General features: G+C 43.0%; 1 pseudogene; it reads left to right on the top strand.

Annotated features, from left to right (window-relative positions):
- Positions 1-9,448: 9,448 nt before the first annotated feature.
- LOC143990091 (SAP domain-containing ribonucleoprotein-like) lies at positions 9,449-10,238 on the top strand (annotated as a pseudogene).
- Positions 10,239-17,291: the final 7,053 nt, after the last annotated feature.

Raw genomic sequence — 17,291 nt, 5'->3', positions numbered from 1 at the left:
GGCATGTGGCATGATATAGTTCAGGAGGGGGAGCACTCTTGCTGTCCCCCTTTTTCCTGGTTATCCAGGCTGTATGCTTGTGATTTGAGAAGGTTTTGTGTGGGTACCCCTTTAAAACCATACCAGATAAGGGTCAAATATACATGCTGATGGGGATCCCATGACAACTTTGTTACAAACAGAATATAGCCAGCCAGGAAATGTCATTTAGTGGCAATATGGACTATTTATTAAAAGTGCACCACTTCACATGCAGGTTTAAAACATCTCTCAAGCATGTTATTTAACTACTTCCTGACCGCCGGCAGTCAAATGACGGCCAGGCGGCACATCTATTGTGGCGGGAGGCCATCATATGACGGTCTCCTGTTTAAACAGGGAATGCGCGCGATCGTGCGCGCGCATCCCTGTTTCTTCGGTGGCGGCGTGTCATGGAGACACCGCTCGCCACCGAAGGGGGTGAACAGCCATTGGTTATGGCTGTTTACCACGTGATAGGCCATGATGAAGTCATGGCCGATCACAGATGGTCACACCTCCACTGTGCACGGCACATGCACGCGAGCGCGCTGCGCGTGCACGTCGGTGGCGCCGTGTTCCCCGGGAACACTGCTCGTCACCAATGCTGGTAAACAGCCATTGGCCGGCTGTTTACCCACGTGATCGGCTTTCACAGCCGATCACTAAAATGTAAACAAACCGCGGTAACGAGATGTTACCGGGATCTCCTCCTCACACACTGATCGAGGAGGAGATTGAGGTAACATCTCGTTACTGCCCACAGTGTACACCAATCACACTGATTGCCCCCCCCCAATAAAGAGGACCTGTCACCACCCCTCATAGTACCTATCAATCACAGTCCATCAGAGTACCTGTCCCAGTCCATCTGAGTACCCAAGTACCTGTCACAGTTCATCTGTGTACCTGTCCCAGCCCATCAGAGTACCCGAGTACCTGTCACGGCACATCAGAGTACGCGAGTACTTGTCACGGCCCATCAGGGTAGTCGAGTACCTGTCACGGCACATCAGAGTACGCGAGTACTTGTCACGGCCCATCAGGGTAGTCGAGTACCTGTCACGGCCCATCAGAGTACCCGAGTATCTGTCACGGCCCATCAGAGTACCCGAGTATCTGTCACGGCCCATCAGAGTACCCGAGTATCTGTCACGGCCCATCAGAGTACCCGAGTATCTGTCACGGCTCATCAGAGTACCCGAGTATCTGTCACGGCACATCAGAGTACCCGAGTATCTGTCACGGTCCATCTGAGTACCTGTCCCAGTCCATCTGAGTAACCGTCACAGTTCATCTGAGTACCTGAGTACCTGTCACAGTTCATCTGAGTACCTGTCACAGTTCATCTTAGTACCTGAGTACCTGTCACAGTCCATATGAGTACCTGTCACCACCCCTTCAGAGTACCCAAATACCAGTCACCAAGCCATCAGAGTACCTGTCACCAGGCCATCAGAGTACCCTAGTACCTGTCACCAGGCTATCAGAGTACCAGAGTACCTATCTCCAGCCCTTCAGAGTACCCGAGTACCTATTTGCAACCCATGTCTCATAGAATATACGTTGGGGTGTTTGCTTTCCAAAATGGGGTCATTTTGTGGGTAATCCCACTGTCCTGGTGGTCCAGGACCTTCAAAAGTGTGATGGGTAGGAATGAAATGAGATGTGTCATTTATGCTCCTAGAACGCCTGAACGTACTACTTCAATGTTCGGCCTCTCTATGTGGCCAGGCTGTGTAAAAGTCCTACACATGTGGTATCGCCATACTCGGGAGGAGTGGCAGAATGTGTTTTGGGGTGTCATTTTTACTATATACTTGCTATGGGTTCGAAATATCTTATAAATTGACAACTTTGTGCAAAAAAAATGCGTTTTAATTTTTTTCCACATATTCCAAAAACTTCGGGAAAAAAATGAACCGTTCAAAAGACTCATTATGCCTCACAGATTATACGTTGGGTTTGCTTTTCATTGTCCTGGTACTCCAGGGCCTTCAAAAGTGTAATAGGTGGTTGAGAAATGAGATGCGTCATTTTTGCTCATAGAACGTCTGAAGGTACTACATCAATGTTGGTGCTCTGTATGTGGCCAGGCTGTATAAAAGTCTCACACATGTGGTATTGCCGTACTCGGGAAGAGTAGCAGAATGTATTTTGGGGTGTAATTTGTTGTATGCATATGCTGTGTGTGAGAAATAACCTGATAATATGACAATTTTGTAAAAAAAAATAATAATAAAAAAAAACTCTTCATTTTGCAAAGAATTGTGGGAAAAAATGACAACGTAAAAAAACTCACCATGCTACTTAATTAATACCTTGGAATGTCTACTTTGTAAAAAGGGTTCATTTGGAGGGTATTTGTACTTTCCTGACTTGTTGGTGTCTCCAGAAATAAGATACACCTGATGTACTGAAGGCCTGATTAGATGTGATAAATTTTCAGCGATTGGCACCATAGTTTGTAGACTCTATAACTTTCACAAAGACCAAATAATATACACTAATATCAGTTATTTTTTATCAAAGATATGTAGCAGTATACATTTTGGCCAAAATGTATCAAGAAAAATTACTAATTAGCAAAAATTTATGACAGAAACAAAGAAAGGCATTTTTTTCACAAAATTTACGTTTTATTTTATTTATAGCACAAAAAATAAAAAAACCACTAGTGATTAAATACCACTAAAAGAAAGCTCTATTTGTGTGGAAAAAAGGACGCAAGTTTCATAAGGGTACAGTGTTGCATGACTGAGTAATTGTCATTCAAACTGTGAGTTTTAAGTGCCCTGTATTGAGGTGGTTAAAGTAATTGGGTATTTTTAATTTTGCCCATGAACCCTCTTGTCAATTAGTGTTTTTTTAATAAAAATTCTAAAATTGTGTGTATTTTTTACATTAGTGCATGCCCCCCACTACAGTGCCCGATGACCTGTTATTGCTATAATCTTGAAAATGTACCTTGAAAATGGTCAAATGTCAAGCAAACCACACAAGGGCCAATTTGCTCATCACTAATTTTAATATGTGTTCTACAAATACTAAATACTGCCATTCTTCTTTTTAAAAAAAACCTATTGTAGATAGATCCAACTTTAACCTCTAGAGATCTGCGCTATAGCCGAATGACGGCTACAGCGCGGACCTGCATTGACGTTGTCCCGTGCGTGAGTGTCCTGCACGCCCTGTGATCAGCGAGTCTAGATCTCGCTGGATCACAGGTCGGAGTAAGGGATCGATCCTGACCCCTTACCATGTGATGTCAACACAGCCGGTATTTGGCTATTTTTTCTGCTTGTGCTGACAGTGCGAGGAGAAAAAAAAAGCCGATCACCGGCTGCAGTGAGCGGGACATTGGTCACTGCAATGTGCCCAGATAATCAGTGCCCACCTCTGCCCCTAAAAGTGCCACCAACCAGTGTCCACCAGCGCCACCTGTCAGTGCCTACCAGCACCACCTGTCAGTGCCCACAGTGCCACCTGTCAGTGCCCACAGTGCTATCTGTCAGTGCCCACAGTACCACCTATCAGTGCCCACAATCAGTGCCTGGACAGTGCCGCTGCACATCAGCGCCATCTATCAGTGCCCATCAGTGTCTCCTACCAGTGCCCATCAGTGCCACCTATCAGTGCCACCTATCAGTGCCATCTGTCAGTGCCCATCAGTGGTACCTATCAGTGCCCATCCCTGCCACCCATCAGGTCCCATCAGTGCCATCTTATCAGTGGCCATCAGTGCCACCTTATCTGTGCCCATCAGTACCGACTTATCTGTCCCCATCAATGCAACCTTATCTGTGCCTATCAGTGCCGCCTTAACTGTGCCTATTAGTGCCCATCATTGCAGCCTATCAGTGCCCACCAGTGCCGCCTCATCACTGCATATCAATGAAGCAGAAAAATCACCTGTTTGCAAAATTTTATAACAAACTATTAAACATGAATTTTTTTTTCAACATTTTCCATTTTTTTTTTTTGTTTAGCAAAAAATAAAAACCCCAGCTGTGATTAAATACCACCAAAAGAAAGCTCTATTTATGGGAAAAAAATGCTAAACATTTAATTTGTACAGTGTTGTATGACCACGCAATTTTCATTCAAATGCGTCAGCGCCAAAAGCTGAACATTGGTCTGGGCAGGAGGGGGGTTTAAGTGCCCAGTAAGCAAGTGGTTAAGATGATTTATGCCTAGTACAATGATATGTATTGGATTATTTTGTCATATACAGTATAAATAATATTTTTCAGCCACAATTACAATATTTCAGTGTTCTGTAAATTATGTAAAAAGAGCGTGCCTCATTATACATTTGCACAGTAAATGGTTTTACACCACACCTCTGTGATCAAAAACTATATAAAATCCTCTAAAACATTACCTGTTTAGTTATGGTTAAAATAAATAGGTGTTAAACCTCTAAACATCTATGCATAATTTTCTTTGGCTGTATGAGCAATGAAAACATCAAATTCATATTTTTAGTAGAATACTAAAGCTTACATCTAATTCATGGAAAGTTTAATTTAACATTCATAAATGTGTTCAGGTAGAATTTTTAGCTGTTTGAACACAAATAATTTATCATAGCATTGTAAATAAATCAGTGAAAACGTTGACATGTTTAAACATTAAAGATGATGTTCTTTAGCTGTGTATGCTGAAAGAAATACAAAAAGTAACTGTTGACCTATGTGTTTCAATTCATTTTCCAGTGTCTATGGGAAAAGCAAAGAGACTCAATACTATATGATGATATTATGCACAAAGTTGGAGTATCCATGAACCAATTGTCATACTCACACGTTCCTCGCTCCACGTTCTTCTACTCTGTGTGCAACTGCCAGCTTCCTTTATCTGCAGGTGTCACAGCCAACCATGGGGGGCACTGTCTTAAAGGTTTAGTGCGTGGCTTGCTTATTTTTTTGAGTAATGTGTCTACATGCTAGAAGCAGGACCTCCATGTTCCCTAGTGCTTTCTTGCATTGTCTCAGTGACTCCCAGTGTTCCCCAGTGCAATTCGTTTTTAAAGCCTTCTGATTAGTGTTGGGTGAACTGTTCAAGCAAAGCAAAAGTTCAGCTCAAACATTGCCTTTTTGCCTGTTCGGCGAACACCCAAATTTGCAGAGTGCCCCACAGTGCATGCTTCACAGTGCATTCTAGGGCCCTAATTGGATGAAGCCTTGTACCTGACTGCTAGTCAGGTGCAAGGCCTTGCCAATTAGCATTGTCAGAGCCCTGATTGGACAAAGTGATGATGGCTTTCTCCATTAACAACTCAGTGCTCATAGTCCCACACCACACTATAAAAGGTAGCTTCCCATAAAAAGATTTTGCAGTGTGTTGGAGTGGAGATAGATAGAACAGGTTTAAGTTTGCTACTAGCGAGTTAGTGTGTTCACGTATTGTGTAGAGTGTTACGGTATAGTGTGTGAGTATAGTGTGTCATTGTAGTGTGTTAGCATAGTTCAGTGTTTAACACAGAATCGCATAACATTTAGTGCTGTATACAGTGCTGTATAGCCTTTTTTTTTTTTTGGTTGCTTTTTTTGGTTGCTTTTTTTGCTTCTTGCCTGCCCCCTTTTTTAAATTGTCAGCCACAGGTTTTTTTTGACTGTGATGCTGGTGTTCTCCCTTTTAAATTTTTATTTTTTTGTTATAGTTATTACATTCCTATCAGCGTCAGTCCTCAAACACCACTTATCATTTAAAAAAGTGCATCAACTCAAACATTTCCCAGTTTCTATTAAATTTGGGTGATAGCCCCCCCCCCCCCCCATCATGTCTGGGAGGCCAACAAGGAGAGGCAGACATTCCCATGGCACTATGAGGGAGCCAACAGTGTCTGTGTCTACAGGCAAAGCAAGACCTGGTTCGTCCTCAGGCAGGGCAATTTTGTCTCTGTTTATTGATATTGCCCATGCTATCCAGTCACAGCATGTAGAGGAGGTGGTGGACTAGCTTACTAAACCATCCTCCTCATCCTCTATGACCCAAGCTGACACTAGTGTGTAGACTACTGCAGCTGCCAAAGCGGCTTATTCTGCCTCCTTGTTCACAGCTACTTATTGCTACAAGCAGATGAAGTGTTGCAAAAACACCAGCCATTTGGGTACCACATGCTTGTAAAGGCATTCAGCCTCTCTCCACTCAGCCCATTGGCAAGAGCACCTGAAAGCCACACACAAGGGACACAATTTTCCTCCACACTCCTCACCTTTAATGTCTACCCCTGCTATATCTCATGACCTCTGAGGAGCCTCCACTGACAGGGATGATGGTATAGCAAAGGGTTTTACAGATCCTAGCAACTTGTCTGCCAGTAGCATGGCCAGAGTATAGCAGGTAAATTTCTCTGCCCCAGTAAGCAGCTGCAGCAAAAAAATAAAAATAAAAATACACTTTCCCAACATCTAAATTGCAGCTTCTCCAAATTGCTGGCTTTACAAATCCTGCCTTTCTGTCTGGTAGATTCAGTTTTGTGTCCTCCAGAGGCAGCGATAATGGAAGAGTAGAGAGCAGCCACCCTATTCCATCAGATTGTGTTGCTGCTATTTCCTGGCCCACTTCCCTCAGCTCATCTGTAAGGGCCTTTTTTAGCACAATTTGCAATCTCCGCCACAAGCAGATCAAGCGTAGCAAAAACACCAGCCATTTGGGTACCACATGTTTGCAGGGGCATTTAACCTCCCACCACTCAGCCCATTGGCAAGCGCACTTGAAAGCCACACACAGGGGACCACATCCTTCTCCTCTTCACTCCTTACTTTTCATATGCTATATCTCATATATCTCATCTCTGCTATATCTCATGACCTCTTGGGAGCCTCCAGTGAATGGGATGATGGTATAGCAAAGGGTGTCACAGATCCTTGCAACATGTCTGCCAGTAGCATGACCAGATTATAGCAGGCAAATTTCTCTGCCCCAGCTGCTGCAGAAAAAAAAATTGCAATTGTGCTGTACCACAATCACAGGTTCCCAGTCACTATTTCTTTGCACGTAAGGCCATTCCAGCACTGCATCATCACATAGAAGGAAATGTTTTGGCATCATTGGGCAAGGTACTCAGCCACAAGGTCTATGTTACTGCTGACAAATGGTCCAGCAAGCATGGTCACGGACAATATATTTAGTTCACAGCACAATGGGTAACTCTGCTTGCAACTAGAAAGGATGCAGGACAGGGCTCAGTGCCGGAGCTTGTTTTGACACCTACGTCTCTATACAGAATGTGGTGAGGTCTGTCAGCTCTACCCCCTCCTCCTCCATGCCCTCCTCTGCTAGATTGCAGCAGAGGGCCATCAACAAGTACCTGTGTGAGTATGGCACAAGGATAGGCTCTGGGGAGCTTTACTTTTTTTCCTCCACACCAATGGCTGCTGATAAAGGAATCGGGCACTGTACTGTCACCATTTGAGGTGGCGATAAGGATGGTGAGCAGTGACCATGCATTAATCAGTGACAACTTGTGTTTCTGCTGGAGCAGACTCTGTGTGGCATTATGGACAGAGCACTCAAAGCAGAGCAGCGTGAAAGAGTAGGACTTCCTTTTCTCTCAAGGCCCGCTTTATGCAGACACCATTAGTGTGATGCCACTGAACACACAAGAGGAGTGGGAGGAGGAGGATTCTGTCAGTTTTTGAGAGGTAGAAGCAGAGCAAGACATATGGCAAACCTTAAGAGATGGTTTTTAGTCCCCAGAAACCTTGGGAGTAGTATGTAGCTGGGAGGCAGTTTGAGATGCTGTAGTCCTCCGGAACCCCAAGGACTCTGCTTCTCATGCCTTCGCAAACTTGCAGTGCATGGCCTCTCTTATTCTTCAAAGCCTGCGAAAGGACCCAATCATTTGTGGCATCAAGGATAAGGATCATTATTGATTGGCAACCCTCCTTGACCACCGTTACAAGGAAAAAGTAACAGAACTCATCCTACCCTCGCAGAGGTCAGCATGCATTTCTAAATTCAAGACCAAGCAAATCCTTTGCTCTAGGGATTGAATTGTAAGCTGACCAAACTTTATCCACTGTGTTTAAAAGTCCACATTTGTCAAAATGAGTCAGTCCTTGATTAGCAGCAGCTATCAACCCCTGATGACAATGTTGCTGATTAAGTGTTTTGGGGATTTCAAATCTCTTCAAGACTGTCTAGGCTGCCTTCCTTTATGGGTGTTGATTTTATGTTGAAATCGTTTTTTGGTATAGGTTTAATGGGCACAATTAACACTCAAGGACCATTTTTTCCACACCTGTTTGACAGGGGCGTCAAATTAAATTTTTTTACAGCAAGGCCAATTCTTGCTTTCATCAAGAGTACCCCTAGAAGGTGGGGTGAAGGCACCAACAACACCCAAAGACCAATATTTCCACAACTGTGTAACATGAGCATCAAATATCATTTTTTAACAGCAAGGCCAATTCTTACGGGGTGAAGGCACCACCAAAACCCAAAGCCCAATTTTTTTGCACCTGTTACTTCTATTCAAAGTCCAGCTCTGTGATCCTTGTTTAATCTAGTCAGAAACAAATAAAAAGAGATAGGCACACCGACCTAGCACATTACCTCAATTACGTTTATCGTAAAGATAAAAACAGCAATAAATATACTCACAAATGCATATTGGTTAAACATATATCATAGCAGGATCGACAGCCTGAAGGTCTAATCAGGTCCATTGGTATTGCCAGAAGACCAGAAGGCATCCAAAATAGCTGACGAATTTCAAGCGTGCACCCTCTTCAGCAAAGCCAGGGTAGTGTTAACCATTGCAAGCGCAGGAGAATATTTGCTAGTTTAATCTAGCTAGCAACCAGTCTCCATTCATCACCATGTCTCCCTGTATGTTCTTGCCGGTATCTGTACCTCTAACCTTCCAGTCAGTTTACTCATTGTGTTTCTGTCCTATCTCTTTGGATTGGGTTACCTACAGAATTGTTAGGCACTCATTTAATTCCTGTGTTCTTCTAGCTATCAAAATTCTTCTCTCTGTCCCACCAGTACCTGCTTTTCAGCACGTGTTTGATTCTCTGAGTGCATCAACCACTTGTTACTAACACATGTGCTCTCCTAGCCTGCTTCCTGCTGCAGTGATCTTATGCACCCATGTCTGAAACCTGTTTGCAGTGACCCCCTGTGATCCCATGCACCTCAACCTATTCAGAAGGCCACTGCGTTTATCATGCACTCCTGCCAGCTTGCACTGTGTTACCCACTGACTGGTTTCAAAGCTGCAATGAACCTTTTGCTGTATAACTACTCCCAGTTCCTTGCCTTCTCGGGTGAATGAGAAGGCCCTAATCTAGGTGTCACCTGCAGATAAACCAATCCCTACCTTCAAAGGATCTATGAAAGACAAGGTTATATCACATGTGCAGTGGGCGAATAGCTGTACTTTCTGGGATTGTGGCTATGGAGGCCTGTAAGAAACATGGCGGAAACTGTAGATATTCACAAGCTGAAGCTGGCAGAGCTCAAACAGGAATGCCTGTCTCTGGGTTTGGATGTGAAATGGAATAAGAGTAAGCTGATCAGCAGATCAGCAGGCTTCAAGTATATCTAGAGCAGGGGTCTCAAACTGGTGGCCCTCCAGCTGTTGCAAAACTACAAGTCCCATCATGCCTCTGCCTGTGGGAGTCATACTTGTAACTGTCAACCTTGCAATGCCTCATGGGACTTGTAGTTTTGCAACAGCTGGAGGGCCGCCAGTTTGAGACCCCTGATCTAGAGGAACATGCTGAAGAAGAGTCCAATGAAGAAGATGTTCTAGATGATGAAACAGAGGAAGTAGAGCAAAAATCTGTAGCTGTAAGAAGAAGAAAGAGGAGCCTTCTGGCAAACCAGGACAAATAAAAACAGTAAAGTAGTGAAGATAACAAGGGGGATGCCCCAGGTTGACAGACTTTAGAAAAGAGCTGAAAGGTTTATGTTTCTGCCAATAGGAAATACTGAAAGGCAGCTTGTGCTATACAGTTTGGTCTTCCTTCCACGGAGCAGAAAGGGTAGACCACAGGAGTAAAATTCCTGGTGAATATTGATAAACTTAAAGAGAGAGCCCAAATGTTTGGTCTCAGCATTTCTCCTGTCTCAAAAAGACTGAAGATGATGAAAAGCTGAAGAAAAAGAAGGAACATTTGGGTATAATAACAAACTCTGCATCCATTTCTGATGATACTGCGGCAAAGAAGAGTAAAAAATCTGAGCGATTTGGCTTGGTTTAGTCATTCTTACCAATTTGTTTTTGTTTTGTGCATCTCTGCTTAGTATTGTGAAATGTATTTCTTATTCTTGATTCATAAGGTTTTAACTTTTAAAAAACAAAATTGTGAATTGAATAAACGTAAATGAGTATTCCTAAAGATAAGGTCACTCCTTAGAATCTGTACCTTGATCTTTCTAGTACTCTTACCTCTGCTGTTCTATGGGTATGCTGGGTTCTTCCACTAGTGCTTTGGATATCCAGCCCATCCCAGAATCCTTGTAGCCATCTTTGCCTCCTCTGTGGAATAGAGGAAGATAGTTTTGCATCTTGGTGTGCTGCATTCCTGTCCCTGATACAATATTTGTATTTTATCATGGAACATGCAAGGCTTGGGTTCTTCATTGAAACGCTCTCTGGTATTCACTTTTCTACATAAACACAGCCCACATATAATTTGCTCACAAGAAGCTCATTTAAATGAGGCCAGGGTTTTTTCAAGTGGCCTTGGATCACTAGGTCATTTCATGCAACCTGTACTTTTTACTCCAGGAGGAGTTTTTAATCTTCATTAGCCAATCTTGTGAGGTATTGGAGGTTAAACCCGATAAAGAGGGGTGTTTTTCAATACCTTAACTTCTTGTTGACTGTATGGTCTTAACTATAGTGATATTCTATGTCCCATCCCATGCCAATCCAGACCCCCTGCAGTCCACATTTTAGAAAGTTGAGTACTTGGAATGTTTACAGTGTGCTCTTACTAAACTTTATGTAAACCAAGTCTCTGTTTTGTATATTACTATGTTTTTTTCTATTTCTTAATAAAAAATAATGTTAAAAAAATAAATTAAATAATAATAATAATTTAACCAATGTTTGGAGGTAGAAGCACCCAGATACCAAACTTTTTTCGTGTCACTCAGATACTATGGAAACCTTCCCTAGCCCTGTGTATTTCTTCTTTATTGCTGACCATAGCTGAGACTACCTACCTCTCCACAGCATCTCTGACCTTGACCTCTTCTTTTATCTCTTCACTCCTCACCTCATCTAGTGCAACTTATCTGGAGAGTGCAACCCAGTTTCCAAATGAAATTGTAAATAACCACTGCCAGATAGCCATGAGAGAACTTCAAATCTACATCTCCTCCCCTGATCAGCAATGATAGAATGGCAGACTTATCAAAGATCTCATGAACCTTTCTTGTCTCTTAAACTCAAAAAAACAGCTTGAATCCAAGCAGAATTTCTTTGAATTTCATGATAAATAGGTACTTTCTTAGTATGCTTGGCCAAAGCAGACTAGACTCCTATAGCTATTCCTCGAATAGTGGATAACCAGGGATTTTGGCATACAAATGTTCACAAAGTTCTGTGTGTCTTTACTTCCTATTATTTTAAACTTTATTTCTTAAATGCCTCTTATTAAATCCCATATCCCTCCCTTATGTGCACGGAAGGACCCCATTCTCTTACTGGTAGTGATAGGGTGGACACGTGGAGTGTGTTCAGGCTCAGCACGTCCCTCCTAATGCAACATACAAGTTCCGGTGTACATTGAGATGGGATTGCACTTTTCAGAGGCGAACTCTGCATTTTTACTCCACGTAGTATAAAGGCTAATCTCTACATTGGGGAACTGCCTTAACGTTAGATTTTTCACATGACCACAGTCCTGGGCGAAAGGTACCCCCACGTTCACGGTGAGTAGGCCCTGCCCACACCCTCTGTGATAAGAATAAAGTCATGTGAAAAAAAAATAAAACATGAAAGCTAAATCCAATCATTTAAAACACCTCCCCTAAAAAATGTATCCAATTTTACCCCCATATACCATATATACATATACAAATGTAAACACACATCAGGGTGCTGTCTAGGTATGAAAACAACCATTGGGGCATTGGGCCATTATTTACGATTAACTCTAAACTAACAACAATTGCTCCATTCTGCACTGAAGAAAATCCAGAGGATGGTCTACAAAGAAAAAAAGTAAGGCATACCATGCAAAAAACATCTTCCAAGTATGCTAATTGATCAATTGAAAATCAAAACTTAAATCAGTAAAACGCTGACAAGAGCAGCATCTAAAATGGCAGCAATGCCATCTTACTTCTCCTCACAGCTTGGTACTCAGAAGCAACTCAGGTCTCCTTCCTCAATACAGCGTGGAGAGCCTAACTTTGATCTGGGTATGACCCCTATTGCTCTGCAAAGCACCCCAATTGGCTTTGACCTGTTTGCTCAATTTTAACGGGTCCTCCATAAAGCAATGCAGAATACCTCAGATGCCATTACTGACAAATTAAAGCAGGAGATTCGTGAGGTAGATCGACGCACCTCTATACTAGAACAAAGGGTAAATGAATTTCATATCACTACCTCTACCCACACTGAAGAGTTGGAATCCCTTAAGGATGATTAATCTACCCTTCAAACTCACCTTGAAGATTTTGAGAATAGGGCCAGGAGATCAAACCTACGTATCTGTGGTATTCCTAAAGAAATTGAGGATCTACAATCAACAGTTACAGCACTCTTTCAAGAACTTGCTCCGTCTATCCCAATAGAACATCTAGAGATGGACAGAAATCACAGAACCCTAACTACACTTAAAGAAGATGAACCCCCTAGAGATATTATTCTAAAGCTGCACTATTTTCACACAAAAGAGAAATTGATGGAAGCTGCAAGAAATAAAGAATCTTTGATTTTCCAGGGACATAGATACCAAATCTTCTAAGACTTATCTCAACTTACACTAATTAAATGCAAAGAGATGAAATCACACTTGCAATTTCTCAAATACCACCACATTTCCTATTGTTGGGTTTTCCCCTTTTGTTTTGCTTTCCTATAAAGGAACTTCATATACCTGCAAATTGAATGTCCTTCTCACCACTATTTGAGACCTCCGCCTGTCAACATCTGAAACAATAACAGAAGGACCCAAATGCTGAATTAATTCTTCATCCTCTCAACAGCTCCAGGACCCCCGGGACCCCCATAGAGTTCAGGCTCCATTTAGCCCTCACAAAAGCGGTCACTTTGCCTCACCAACACCTGAAGAAGTAAACATTATGGACCGATGCATTCTATATGGGTGATATATATGTTTTCATTTCTTTTCTTTTTTCTAGGGCTTAGCCCTTTCAACACAACATACATTAAGCCCTAGGGGTAAGATCTCATCTGCATTATGCAATGTCCTCCCTAAATATAAATATAATATAAATAGAAATATAATATACATTTTGGCTATAAATGCTCCCAAGTTTACACTGCTTCGGCCACTACAAAAAAACAGGGAGTTTTGCTTACATTCCATCATACAACACCGTTTACCCTTAAAAAATGCAATGTCCTTCACAAATATATAAAAATGGGGAGTTTTGATTGCATTCATCATACAACTTTGTTTACCCTTACAAAATGCAATGTCCTCCCTAAATATATTCATGCTTAATTTACAAGGTCTCGACTCTCCTCCGAAACACACTAAAGCTTTCAACTTTTTGTCCATATTAGCAACCCATAAAAATCCTTAATGATTGTCATAGAAAACTAACTGAATTATACAAAGATACTAATATGTTCGACCCGTTTGACCACACTTTTATCTACAATTCACCTCCCCACTCTATCCCCATCCCACCAAGAAATTCTAGAAAAACCTATCACTGAATTAGAAATACATGTTGCTATAAGTCATTGAAGTCACGTAAACACCCGGGCATAGATGGACTTTCAGCCACTCATCTCAGCTTCCATTTCTTGTTAAAGGGGGCTTCCAGATTCCAAAAAGCCCCCTGCCGCAGACCCCCACAACCCAGCCCAGGGTTATGGGGATGAGGCCCTTGTCCCATCAACATAGGGTCAGGGTGCTTTGGGGTGGGGGGGCAGAGCACCCACCCCCCCATGTTGAGGGCATGTGGTCTCATATGGTTAAGGAGGGAGAGTCGCTTGCTTATCCCCCCTTCCTGGCCTGCCAGGCTACATGAATGGATAAGGGTCTGATATGGATTTTGGGGGGGGCTCACACCATTTTTTTTATTTTTTTTGGCATGGGGTTCCTTTTAAAATCTATGCCAACCGATGACTCATTGGTTGTTAAGGATGCTGCAACTGGCTTCCCGGCATGCTCCCTAACAACCAGCTATTCACTGTGCCCTTATTGGGCAAATCTTGCAGTGTGCAGTACATGATTTTTGGCGGGGCAAGGGTGAACACCCACCAAACACCCTGCAAATTCGAATGGGTGATGTTTTAGCTGATATTTTGCTCAGCCCAAACTGTTTGCCCAGCTCTACTATCCACCATTTGATTGAGGCATGAGACCAAAAGATCAACATATAGTATTCCCCATTACAGACAGATTTGTTGGAAGATCTCAGCATGAAAAGCTCACTCTACCTGACACCCTTTTAACCAAGACAGTACTCTTGTCAGTTTTCTACCTCTGGTATGTGTACTATGGGCAGAGCTGACATGTGGATCTCTGCCCAGTTAAGGATGTGAGACACTTCCAGCATTGTTCACGTGCTCTTGGTCTTCATTGATGATTTGTATGTGTGCCTAATTGCTCACTGAAAGGGTGTCTATCTTGAAGGTTACATCTAGCAAAGCAAAGCCTATCTGATCATTCAAAGTTCCGGGAAGCTAATGGAAAGCAGGTACTATCTTATAAAGCAGAGGGAAAAACAAATACTTGGGGAGGGGAGCCCTCTAGAGATGATTTCAGCTGACAACTTACCTTGATTTACCTGTCCAGAGAAAAAGGAGACTTGCTCCACTGTAACAAGATCTTGTGCTGCAACTTCCTGGTATGATGTTGCACATAAGGAATTGCTTTAAAGGCCACTATCACCAAACTCAAAATGCACAACCACCTGCAAGCACAAGTAGGTGAACTTGAGATTGTGGTTTCTGCAGTTTTTCTGACAGAAGGAACAACTTTGCCTTGTTGGAGTCCAAGATCAGCCCCATGTATTCCAGGCAAAGTGATGGAACCAGCAAGGACTTCTAGAGATTTGTAATTCACCTAAATTTCTCTAGTGACCAAATGTTGATGGACAGGTTGGACTCTACTTCCATGTAAGAATCAACACACGCTAGATGGTTGTCCAGGTACTGAACGATCAGCATCTCTCTCAAACTCAGGAAGAATAAAACTGGTTTCAATGTTTTGGTGAATGTCCAAGGAGCCATGGCTAGGCTGAAGGGATAAACTAAAAAGTGGTTATGCTCCTTTCCTTTGGTGAAGTGCAAGAACCCCTGGTGCCCCTAGTAAATGGGTATATGTGCGTATGCATCCTTGATATCAAGTGATGCCACAAAATATGCCATTGAATGGATCAACTCAATTTTGAACTTGCAGATTTTGACTAAAATGATTTGATTTAAGGTAGGTCGTTCATTTGGGCAGATACAAGACCCAGATTTTCGGCTGCAGTCTTATACCGATGAGGGTTTGCAGATGGAATAGTGGTGCCCTCCCTCAAATTTGTATCAGTTCAAATAGCTCCCTTGGTCTCGCTCCATACAACCAATGAACAACCAAATTGGACACACCAATTTCGACATTCAGTAAAATACTCCAGAAATTGATCTTGCCCCACCTGTCTTTAATCATGATCCTGGACACTCCTTTATTCTCCCTGTCCTATGACAACCCCCTAGCCTTTCAGCAGTAGTGCTCAAAGGGAGTCAGGTATATACAGTATATGAGCTGTTCACACTCAATGATATTAAATCTTTTGAATATCTGTATGAACATAGGGACTTACTGGCTGACTTTTCTATATGCACAAATATGGCACTACCTTTCCAGCTTACTGACTTGCCATACTGACTGCCCTAAACACCTGTCTCCATTTGAAAACCACTGTCGGAAGGTCCCCTATTTTAAAGGTTTAGTGTCTGCCCTTTAAACGTCACTCATGGACTCTCTTGCCTTGTACACACGGTCAGACATTCAGATTTTTTCCGACGGATTTTGTCCTAAACCGGGGTTGCATACACACGGTCAGATAAAGTTTTCGGAAAATCCGATCGTTCAGAACGTGATGACGTTAAATCGTTATGACGGGATTACGTTCAGGCTAGTAACCAATAGTTTTGGTCTCGTAATTTGATCTGAGCATGCATGCCGATTGGAATTCTCTACAAACGATCGTAAAAAGTCAGATTGGATTTTTTTGTCGGAAAATTTGAGATCCTGCTCTCAAATTTTTTCCGGCAGAATTTCCGACGGAAAAAGTCAGATAGAGCCCACACACAATCGGATTTTCTGACAATATGATCCAATCGGACCTTTTATATCGGAATTTCCAACCGTGTGTACAGGTCTCTGTAGGTCTGAGCAGGTTCATCTACATGGACAAATGGGAAAAAGACTTGGGCCCTACCCTTGGACAGGTGTCTTGTCTTAGCACATGATCCCTGACCCCATATCTATATTTATTCCTGTGGCCTCCCCATGTTGCTTCTGAGGTTGCACCAACCAGGGCACTTTCTTTCATATCTGGTGGACGTGCCCCAGGGCAGTTTGGATGCTGGTCTACACTATGCTCCAGTCAGTCTGGCAAATAAACCTTGTCGGTATTCAGTGGGGAGCCCTCCTACATAGCCTAATTCCACACTTGCTTAACCAGTTCCCGACCAGCGCACGCCGTTGTACGTCGGCAGAATGGCACGGGCAGGCATATTGGCGTACAGGTACATCCATTTTTAAATGGCGCCCTGCCATCGCGTGCGTGCCGCCTCCGGCGGCCGCATGCCGGTCGGGACCCCCGTGAGTCCGGTCATGGGTCCTGCGGACTCGATCGCCGCGGGGATACCTGCGACCGTCTCACGGGGTGGCTGAACAGGGAGATGCCATTGTAAACAGCATCAGTGTTCACTAACACAAAGCCCAGCCCCCCACAGTTAGTAACACGCCCCTAGGAACACTTAACCCCTATACTGCCACCCCCTGGTTAACCCCTTCACTGCCAGTGTCATTTACACAGGAATCAATGCATTTGTATAGCATTGATTGCTGTATAAATGACAATGGTCCCAAAAATGTGTC

The sequence above is a fragment of the Lithobates pipiens genome, unplaced genomic scaffold (assembly GCF_037356315.1).
Source record: "Lithobates pipiens isolate NorthernLeopardFrog02 unplaced genomic scaffold, aLitPip1_a1.2 Scaffold_18, whole genome shotgun sequence".
NCBI classification, from domain to species: domain Eukaryota; kingdom Metazoa; phylum Chordata; class Amphibia; order Anura; family Ranidae; genus Lithobates; species Lithobates pipiens.
This window is presented reverse-complemented; position numbering and strand designations above follow the sequence as displayed.